The 11,889-nt window shown below is 41.9% G+C and overlaps 1 non-coding gene across 1 annotated transcript; it reads right to left on the reverse strand.

The window, feature by feature from the left end:
- Positions 1-2,079: 2,079 nt before the first annotated feature.
- Positions 2,080-2,154, reverse strand: Trnat-ugu. Its single transcript has one exon. It is a non-coding gene; the product is annotated as a tRNA-Thr (tRNA).
- Positions 2,155-11,889: the final 9,735 nt, after the last annotated feature.

An 11,889-nucleotide genomic window follows, 5' to 3' on the forward strand; every position in this document is an offset into this window, starting at 1 on the left:
CGCAGGAGAGGAGCTCACGGAGGACTGCGTCAAACCAGCGAAAAGACAAATGACCCAAAAAGGGGAAAAAAAGAGTAACGAATATCTAATTGTTAACAAGCGTTGTCGAAATATATCGAAACGTAGAAACAATAATAGAAACAAGGGGAAATGAATGATACTTTAGGCTGTTTATACAAAAGAATGACAACAAGCTAACGAAACAGAGATCATAGTACATCTGCAGAGAAAGATCTTACGAGGTTGATTAAAGAGACGTGGAAAATATAACATAAATGTAGAAGAAGCGCTAGATATATGTACTTTCAGAAACAAAGTGTTAAACAAGAAGGATTGTAACCTAGTAAAAGTAAAAGAACAAAGTCTTATGAAGGAAGAAAGGACAGGCATTTATTAGATATTGACTCTAATTAGTCCTCTGTGAGATTATAAAGTTGACCTTTTAATCAAATACGCAATACACCATATTGCCAGGAACATACATTTTTAGAGACCATTTATTGAACGATGTACATAACGAAGATCAAGGATAAAACATAAACTACCATACATTCGTCAACCTGAAAGCTACGTGAAGAAGGGGGAGGAGATGAAGGTTTGCAAGCTGAAGAAGGTAATTTATGGTCTAAAACAGGCGTCACGCGTTTGGAATATGAAATTAGTTGTGACATTGCAAAAAATGAACCTAATGAAGTCAGAATATGATTCTTGCATTTACTTCAGAATTGAGAAACAAAATATACTCATTATAGCTGTTTATATAGACGACTTGATAATTTTCTGTAATAGAAATAATAGGTGGAAGAAAGGATTAATAAATCAGTTTAAGATGAGAGATCTTGGTGAACTTAGTTGGTGTCTTGGCATGAGAATAAAACGAAACAGGAAACAAGGGATGATTAGTATTGATCAAAGCAAATATGCAGCAAACATACTCAAGAAATTTGGTATGGAACATTTTAATCCGGTTGCATATCCATTTGAACCTCGTTCAAGGCTGCAAAAAGGTGAAAATAAATTGACAGATGAGGAAAACCTTGAGTTATTAGCAAGCCGTAGGATCACTATTGTATTTAGCTCAAAGCACAAGACCGGACATTGCATATGCTGTGGGGATTCTAAGCATATTAAATTCTAATTTTTGGGAAATCCACTGGGAAGCGATCAAATGAATTATGCGATACATTAAAGGCACAGTCAATGTAGGACTAACAACTGAAATTGAAGGTTTCTGTGATGCCGAGTATGCATCAGACCTCCATCAGCGGCTGTCAACGACCGGTTATATCTTCAAGTTAGCTGGGACAGCAGTTTCCTGGACTTCAAACCGACAATAAACCGTCGCTCTTTCAACTACAGAAGCTGAGTATATGGCTCTATCAGCAGCAGCGCAAGAAGCGGTATACCTTCAAGGATTGCTTCGTGAATTGTGTGTTACGCACAGTGAAAAACCAGTAAGTGTACGCTGTGATAATAGAGGTGCCATTGCACTGAGTAACAGTGGTATGCATAATACTCGAATGAAACACATTGACGTGAGGCACCACTATATTCGTGATTTAATTAAGACAGGACAATTCAGTGTGAAACTAGTAAGTACCGATAAGCAGCAAGCTGATTTTTTGACAAAGGCACTGCCTAAAGGTAAACATCAGTGGTGCTGTCAAGCTGTGGAACTTAAAGAGTTCAAATTGACATGTCGAGAACTTGTGGGGGTGTTGGGAACATTCATATTTTACTCTTTGATGTGATATATGTATGGTAGTTTATGTTTTCTCCTTGATCTTCGTTATGTACATCGTTCAATAAATGGTCTCTAAAAATGTGTGTTCCTGGCAGTATCGTGTATTGCGTATTTGATTAAAAGGTCAACTGTATAATCCCACAGAGGACTAATTAGAGTCAATATCTAATAGCATTGTAAAATAAATTTTGCATACTGTCGAAACTTTAACATTGAACTTTGTGATCCAGAAATACGTTCTGATAACAATAAATTGGTTTGAAATGATAATTAAATAGACACCCTAGCTGCAAGCAGGCGTTGATACACTTCATTGGGGACATGTTGAAAATGTGTGCCCCGACCGGGACTCGAACCCGGGATCTCCTGCTTACATGGCAGACGCTCTATCCATCTGAGCCACCGCGGGCCATGTAAGCAGGAGATCCCGGGTTCGAGTCCCGGTCGGGGCACACATTTTCAACATGTCCCCAATTAAGTGTATCAACGCCTGCATGCAGCTAGGGTGTCTATTTAATTATCATTTCATTTCTAGCAAAGCTGCATGGTCATCCACGGTAACTGTTCTTTCGGGAACAGATACTACCGTCATATATATAGTTAAATAAATTGGTTTGTTTGTAACGTAATCCTAGCTGAAACAGTCCATGTGTCTACTGTGAGAGGACAGTATGTGGAGTATATGGCAGCCTTGTCACCTCTAAACATTGGAGTACTTGTGCTGTGTGTCTCTACGAGAGCTGTGTTGCTTCGGGAGAACAATAGCGTACGATCGGAGACTCCTTACAGTCACTCTTACGGAGCAGGGGATGGGACAAGTGAACGTAGAAGCGAATGTCGCTGCGAATCAAAGTGATGTCTCTAGAATATGGAACAAGTTCCTAGCGGGAGGATCAGTTTAGGATCGTCATAGACGTACCCAGGGAACAAAAACAGCAGATGTACAGGAGCGATATCTGTGTATAACAGCAAACAGAATCCTTCAACACAATCCTACACGTCTATGGCAGCAAGTCCAGACAGCTTCAGGATTGCATGTACCACCACAAACGATACGAGATAGGCTCCATGAGCACGGACTATGAGCCAAAAGCCCTCTCAAGCCTCATACTTTAAATCGGATTGCGACAGGGGCTGGTGTCGCTTGGGCACCAATACGCAGCTGTCGGACACGACGCTCTTTCCTGATGAGACCCATATCGGTATCCACCCTGACAACACTGATATTAAATTTCCTTTGCTTTACGTCTATAGTCACAATTTTTTCTTTTGTCATCAGACTACCGGTCTCGGTCTATAATGACTATCTTCAGATATGCGGCAAAATATGAGAAAACGTAAGTACACTGGCAGATTGTCTAAAGCTTAAAACAATAAAATAGACCATAATGAAAAATGCTACTGACATACACGTACATTTGTGCGCTTGAAGTATAAAGTATGTTTTATAAAAACATGTCCTAATGTACTGCAGCCATAGTGGCATCGTCAAATGTTCAACACAAGCATCGTCAAATATGTATAAATAACAGCATATGCAAGAATCATCTTGTCAGCAGCACTACTGTTCAAAACAAACTGCCGTACAGTGGCCACAAGATGTCTGTGTTGCAAGTTCACCAGATGTCGCTACTGTAGGCATACACAAATTCTTCCGTGATCAATTGAACAACGTAAAATAAAGGGGGATTGATAAAAAGGGTTAAGAGACAGTAATTGACATAGGGTCAAGTGACAATATTATAGATAATGACATAAATGATGAACAGCGTTCAGAGTGCACAGAATAATATAAAAAACTACAGAACAAATATCTAAATAAGCCGCAATGAAAGAAAACAGACTGCCGCACATTAGGACATGTTTTTATAAAACAGGTATGCCTCTTTATACTTGAAGCGCACAGATGTAGCCTACATGTATTTCAGTAGTACTTTTCATCATGGTCTATTTTATTGTTTTAAGCTGTAGACAATCTGCTAGTGTATTTATGTTTTCCCATATGTTGCTGCAGATCTAAAGATAGTTATTATAGACGGAAACCAGTAGTCTGATGACAAAAAAAACTTGTGACCATAGACGTAAAGTAAAGGATATTTGTTCTATATTCGGGACGCTGTTTTATTCATGACTATGTCGCAGCTTGTAAAATACAGATATTCTTGAGTGGAAGCAACGAGGACAAATCTGACACCCTAAATGTATCGTAGACCGCTACCCCTATCGAGACGGTTCATCCATGTTTTGAGGTGGATCCTTGTAAGGTCGCAGGACAACTCTCGTGTCAATACATGGGAAGGTGACTAGTGTGACGTATCTGGCTGACAACCTTGCTCGCTTTGTGGCTCCATTTGGTGAAGACACTGCTGCGGGATTCACGCTGATGGTCGACAATGCACACCCCCAGCGACACGATGTTGTGGGCACCTTCCTAGTGGAGCATGCAAACAAGCGGACGAAATGGCCTTCATGTTTTTCAGATCTCAACTGCATTCTGAATACTTGGGCCACGCTAATACGAGCGGTTTGCAATCGTCCTGTTAAATCAGAGACCACAGGACACCACAGAGGCCGTTGTGGACGAATGGGACAATATCCTATAGGCTTAAATGACAATTTGCTAAGAAATGTGCCTAAACACATTCAAAAGTGCCTTCGATTACCAAGAGGTCCAATTAGTTCTGTTATACAAGATGATAGTGAGAAGAAACTGTCGTGGTCGCATTGGATTCTTTTGCAAGGTTTTGTTTTTGTTCGTTTGTTTATGTTTATGAAGTGAAAATGTATCTATTGTCTTTAGTTTTGTTTTCTTATGACTGTGCCTGACACAACACATCAGCTTCGTTTCCTGCTATGTCCAGTATTGGCGTAAGAGGAAATCTACATCTAAATGGATACCCTGAAAATCACACTTAAGGCCTGGCAGAGGGTTCATCGGATCTTGTTCACAATAATTCTCTGTTATTCCAGTCTCGAACAGCGCGCGGAGAAAACGAACACCTATGTCTTTCTGTGCGAGCTCTGATTCCCATTATTTTATGATGATGATCGTTCCTCCCTGCGAAGGTCGGCGTCACCAAAATATTTTCGCATTCGGAGCAGAAAGTTGGTGACCGAAGTTTCGTGAGAAGATTCCGCCACAACTAAAAGCGCCATAGTTCTAATGATGTCCACCCCACATCCTGTATCATGTCATTGACACTCTCTCCCCTATTTCACGATAATACGAAGCGTGCTGCTCTTCTTTTATCTTTCTCGATGTACTCCGTTAATCCTATCTGGTAAGGATCACCAGACCTCGCAGCAGTACTCCAAAACAGGACGGACAAACGTAGTGCAGGCAGTCTGTTTAGTAGATCTGGTACATTCTCAAAGTGTTCTGCCAATAAAAGGCAATCTTTGGTTCGCCTTCACCACAATATTTCCCATGTGTTTTTTCCAATTTAAGTTGTTCGTAATTGTAATTCCTAGATATTTAGATGAATTTACGGTCTTTAGATTTGATCGTGTAACCGAAGTCTAACTGATTCTTTTTAGCACTCATGTGGATGACCTCACACTTTTTGTTATTTAGGGTCAATTGCCAATTTTCACACCATACAGATATATTTCCTAAATCATTTTCCAATTTGTTTTGATCTTCTGATGACTTTAATAGACAATAAACGACTGCATCATCTGCAAACAACCTAAGAAGGCTGTTCAGATTGTCTCCTAAATCGTTCGTATACGAGGGTGAGTCAAATGAAAACCTTAAACATTTTTTAAAAATATTACTTATTGTGCAGAAGTGGCACAAAGCTGTATCACTTTTCAACATAATCTCCCCCACGCTCAATACAAGTGCTCCAGCGCTTACAAAGTGCATAAATTCCTTTAGAAAAAAATTCTTTTGGTAGTCCGCGCTACTACTCATGCACCGCGTGGCGTACCTCTTCATATTCATTCTTCATGCTGCAATGCCGTTCAGTGTCACTCGGCTGTTTTCCTTCACTATGGTTTCAACTGCTACAATGTTCTGTGGAGACACAACTCGTTGTGCCTGACCTGGACGAGGAGCATCTTCCACTGAAGTCACACCATTTGCGAACTTCCAACGCCACTCGTAGACTTGCTGCTGTGACAAACATGCATCACCGTACTTAACCTTCATTCGTTGATGAATTTCAATAGGTTTCACACCTTCACTACGCAAAAACCGAATAACATAACGCTGTTCTTTCCTGGTGCAAGTCGCAAGTGGGGCGGCCATCTTTATACTGATACTGCGACGGTATGTGTGCATCTGTACTATGCTGCCACCTAGAGGCCATTCTGCACACTGTAGCACGCTTAACCAAGTTACAGGATAACGACGCGAAATTTCGATTTGTTATTACAAATTGAAGGTTTTCATTTTACTTACCCTCGTAGTTAATGAACAGCAGAGGACCTATACTACTAAGTTGGGGAACACCAAAAATCACTTCTGTTTTACTTGATGATTTTCCGTCAATTACTCGAATTGTGACCTCTCTGACAGGAAATCACGAATCCAGTAGCATAAGACAGGCGATATTCTATAAGTTGGAGTGTAGCCACGTATGTAAGTGAAACATGGACGATAAATAGTTTGGACAAGAAGAGAATAGAAGCTTTCGAAATGTGGTGCTACAGAAGAATGCTGAAGATTAGATGGGTAGATCATATAACTAATGAGGAGGTATTGAATAGGACTGGGGAGAAGAGGAGTTTGTGGCACAACTTGACTAGAAGAAGGGATCGGTTGGTAGGGCATATTCTGAGGCATCAAGGGATCACCAATTTAGTATTGGAGGGCTGCGTGGAGGGTAAAAAATTGTAGAGGGAGACCAAGCGCCGGCCAGTGTGGCCGAGCGGTTATAGGCGCTTCAGTCTGGAACCGCGCGACCGCTACGGTCGCAGGTTCGAATCCTACCTCGGGCATGGTTGTGTGTGATGTCCTTAGGTTAGTTAGGTTTAAGTAGTTCTAAGTTCTAGGGGACTGATGACCTCAGATGCTAAGTCCCATAGTGCTCAGAGCCATTTGAACCATTTGAGACCAAGCGATGAATACAGTAAACAGATTGAGAAGGATGTAGGTTGCAGTAGGTACTGGGAGATGAAGAACCTTGCACAGGATAGAGTAGCATGGAGAGCTGCATCAAACCAGTCTCAGGACTGAAGAACACAACAACAACAATTATATAAGTACGCAGTTTTACTACAAGCCGCTTGCATGGTACAGTGTCAAAAGCCTTCTGGAAATCTAGAAATACGGAATCAATTTGAAATCGCTAGTCAATAGTATTGCATTTCACAAGAGCGATGTTTTCTAATTCCGTGTTGACTGTATGTCAATAGACCATTCTCTTCGAGTAATTTATAATGATCAAACACCTCATATGTTCCAAAATCGTGCTGCATATCGACGTTAATGATATGGGCCTGTAATTTAGTGGATAACCCCTAGTACATTTCTTGAATAGGGTCGGCCGCTGCGGCCGAGCTGTTCTAGGCGCTTCAGTCCGGAACCGCCCGACCGCTACGTTCGCAGGTTCGCATCCTGCCTTGGGCATGGATGTGTGTGATGTCCTTAGGTTAGTTAGGTTTAAGCAGTTGTAAGTCTAGGGGACTGATGAGCTCAGATGTTAAGTCCCATAGTGCTCAGAGCCATTTGAACCATTTCTTGAATATTGGCGTGACCTGTGCAATTTTCCAGACTTTGGGTACGGGTCGTTCCTGGAGCGAACAGTTGTTATTTCTACAGTGTGCGGGAGGTACACGGTACATTTGTCAGTTTCTTTAGCTCTCTTAAAGAATTTAATTGTTTATTGGATTTGAAATTGCTTTGCTGTCCGGCTAACCACAGGAGAACCGCACTATAAGGGTGAATTTCTTCCGGGCCTAGAAGTGGCCAGGTAATACGAGAGCACGAAATCGCGATTTCCATCTCGCGCACGAGTGCGCTGCGTATCAGTATTAAGGGCGCCCCGTAAGCGCAGGGCGCGAGCTGAATGCTAAAGTAGCCAGCCGCAGGGTAGCACGCACTGTGGAGCAGGGCCACGAAGGCGGCCTCAGCTCTGCACCTCAGCGCGAGGGAGTCTCAGAGAGCTCAGAATACCGGCCTCTAGCGCCTCCTCCCAACGCTTTTAAAAATAACCAAAAAATGTTGGATAGAGAATAAGAAGTATCCCATAAAAATTCTTCCAATCCATCTGTGGCATGAATCAGCAAACCAGTGTTTAATAGTATTGGTTGAAAACAGTCTTGGTTGCAATTTTAGTTTTTTTATTTATCAACTACGCGTTTCACCTTATTTAGGCATCTTCAGGCTAATCTACATAGTAAACAGAGGACAAATACATCTATTTAAGGATCGCGATCGCGTTGTGCAGACTTGGATAACCTAAAAGCATGTATAAAATACTGAAAGAATAAATACCTTAGTTTGGTATTTCTTAGAACGATCCTTTAGACAGTGTAGCTAAAGGGCATCGTCGAGTACATCAGGCCAACATCGCCTTCGTTAACCTCAGTAAATACTAGAGATATAAAATAGTAAAAACGAATTTAGATCTACATTCTACATTTATACTCCGCAAGCCACCCAATGATGTGTGGCGGAGGGCGCTTTACGTGCCACTGTCATTACCTCCCTTTCCTGTTCCAGTCGCGTATGGTTCGCGGGAACAACGACTGCCGGAAAGCCTCCGTGCGCGCTCGAATCTCTCTAATTTTACATCCGTGATCTCCTCGGGAGGTATAAGTAGGGGTAAGCAATATATTCGATACCTCATCCAGAAACGTACCCTCTCGAAACCTGGAAAGCAAGCAGCTACACCGCGATGCAGAGCTCCTCTCTTGAAGACTCTGCCACTTGAGTTTGCTAAACATCTCCGTAACGCTATCACGCTTACCAAATAACCCTGTGACGAAACGCGCCGCTCTTCTTTGCATCTTCTCTATCTCCTCTGTCGACCCGACATGGTACGGATCCCACACTGATGAGCAATACCCAAGTATAGGTCGAACGAGTGTTTTGTAAGCCACCTCCTTTGTTGATGGACTACATTTTCTAAGGACTCTCCCAATGGATCTCAACCTGGCACCTGCCTTACCAACAATTAATTTTATATGATCATTCCACTTCAAATCGTTCCGCACGCATACTCCCAGATATTTTACAGAAGTAACTGCTACCAGTGTTTGTTCCGCTATCATATAACCATACAATAAAGGATCCCTCTGTCAATGTATTCGTAGTACAATACATCTGTCTACGTTAAGGGTCAGTTGCCACTCCCTGCACCAGGTGCCTATCCGCTGCAGATCTTCCTGCATTTCACTACAATTTTCTAATGCTGCAACTTCTCTGTATACTACAGCATCATCCGCGAAAAGCCGCATGGAACTTCCGACACTATCTAGTGTAGTGCAACACTCGTGGCGAGAGTACAGTTTGTTCTGCTAAATTTAAGAAGACGCTTTGTTATCAATAATAAAAGCAATCTGACTACGAGGAAAACATGAAATATAAATAACTGCCAAAAATACCCTGCCTGAAATGTATGTCAGTGTTGAAATGCTGGCTGTATTATACATAAATTGTAAATGGACTACCATACTCGTTTGCGGAATGAATAAAGGATGTGCTGCTGCTATCTTCAAACTAATGCGACTGCCGCTGCTATGCTAGTAAATAAATAAAAATTCAAATTACTAGCAACGCGATGTGCAATCCGTATTTTAAACTATAGAGACGTCTACAAATCTTCTGTGCTAATAAACCTCATTACTGCAATAATCATTGTCAGTTATAGTTCTGTCACTGAGAAACTCAGGAAAGCACGCGAAACTTGAAATGAAGAGACGAATGCTGATTAATGGAAAACCAATAACGTAATTGTATTAACAAAACTTTACATCATTAAGACAAAATATTTTAGCACTAGAAATATTAAAAAACCACTTTAAATTAGTAGTGGAATAACCTGAACCAGTTATCCTTACTTGCTTACAAACACGCATGCTGCCCGTCTTTGAAGAAAAATCAGTGAATCACACATAGTTACGTTATGATAAAAATCTCCAATTCTAAATCCCTGACCAAATTAATTACTACACTTGGATGTCTTGGCATAAGCGCTATTACAGTAACTTTTGAAGTTTTCTGAAAAAATTTACAAAATATCTCTGCATTAATGGAAAATGATGTAAGAAAATTCTTTCCAGCACACAGCACGGCCAAAACAGATCTTACTCCATTACAAGATACAACTCATATCTCTCTCTCTCTCTCTCTCTCTCTCTCTCTCTCTCTCTCTCTCTCTCTCCAACACAGGACTCCATTCGCAAGCAAAGGTTCTACTGTCTCTCACAGGGCAACCTCTTTGGCAGTCCGTCCCCGGCAGCTGAGTGGACCGGCACAGTAGCTCAGCGTGTTCGGTCAGAGGGTTAACTGCCCTCTGTAATAAAAAAAAAACTGATTTAATGGATCAACGACGAACTGAAACGGGTGTCTTGCGACGTCCGCCCCGAGCAGATACAACGAACGCAAACGAACAAAATGAGATTAAAAAAAAAAAAAGTCGTCAGCGCGACAGAATGTCAATCCTAAGGGCCCGGGTTCGATTCCCGGTAGGGTCGGAGATTTTTCTCCGCTCAGGGACTGGGCATTGTGTTTTCCTAATCATCATCATTTCATCCCCATTGACGCGCAAGTCGCTGAAGTGGCGTCAAATCGAAAGACTTGCACCCAGTCTGCCCGACGGGAGGCCCTAGTCACACATTTACCTATTTGGCAGACATGTTGCCCGCTATTACTCAGATGCTATTGAATCTTTACTTTTCTGCGTGGCATCCAAAGTATTAGCAAATTACAATTTTCTCTATAAAACAAAACCCTTACGCTATGGTTCTGTGTGTCCGACACTAATATGAGTTCCGAGTGTTATTAATCACAGTCGTCGAGTCAGCTTCAGAGTACTGTTGTCAGGCTGTTCCTGTTGTGCTTCTTAGAAGTGTGCACTGGACTACTGTACAATACAGCACTGTCTTCAAGGGTTTCGTTATAAGTGAAACTGAACTCTGTACCTGTTGAGCCGCAGCAGTGGCGCGGACTTGTTAGACCATCGTTACCTCGCTGCACCGTTGTTATTTCGTAGCTGCCTCCTTGAAATAATTCGGCTGTGAAACAATTTTGCTGTGAAAGTATCAAACAGAAACACGCAGTGCCAGACGTGGGGCGATTAACGAAACTTAAGCTGCTCTTTAATTAATACAGCGCTTGCGCTTTACTTGTGTTCATTGTGTACTTCGATTTCTCTCCTTAGGTGGCACGACATCTACATCTACATAGATGCTCTGCAAGTCACCGTATGGTGCGTGGCGTAGGGTACCCTGTACCACTGCTAGTCATTTCCTATCCTGCTCTACTGGCAGATAGAGCGAGGGAAAAACGACTGTCTGTGTGCTTCCGTATAAGCCCTAATTTCTCCTATGTAATCTTCTTGGTCCTTATGCGCAATGTATCTTGGCGGCAGTAGAATCGAACTGCAGTTAGCTTCAAATGCAGATTCTCTAACTTTTCTCATTAGTGTTTACCGAAAAGAACGTCGCCTTCCCTCTAGCGATTCTCATTCGAGTTCCCGTAGCATCTCGTAACACTTACATGTTGCTCGAACCTACCGGTAACTAATCTATTAGCCCGCCTCTGAATTACTTCGACGTCTTCCTTCAATCGGACTTGTTACGGATCCCAAACACTCGAGCATTACTCAAGAATAGGTCACATCAGCGTTCTACATGCGGTCTCCATTACAAGTGAACTACCCTTTTCTAAAATTCTCACAGTTAACCGAAGTCGACCATTCGCTGTCCCTACCACAGTTTTCACATGGTGGTTGCACCTCATATCGCTTCTTACGTTATGCCCACATATTTAAACGAATTGACTGTGTCAAACAGGACACAAGTAATACTGTATCCGAACATTACAGGTTTGATCTTCCTACTCATGCGCATTACCTTACATTTTTCCACATTTAGGGATAGCTGCCATTCATCACACCAACTGGAAATTTATATGCATATATGTATATAGTTCTGGCAATACCGGCCATGACCTTCTTCTTCTGTGCGGATGC

Source organism: Schistocerca piceifrons, chromosome 1 (genome assembly GCF_021461385.2).
Source record: "Schistocerca piceifrons isolate TAMUIC-IGC-003096 chromosome 1, iqSchPice1.1, whole genome shotgun sequence".
In the NCBI taxonomy this organism is placed as follows: domain Eukaryota; kingdom Metazoa; phylum Arthropoda; class Insecta; order Orthoptera; family Acrididae; genus Schistocerca; species Schistocerca piceifrons.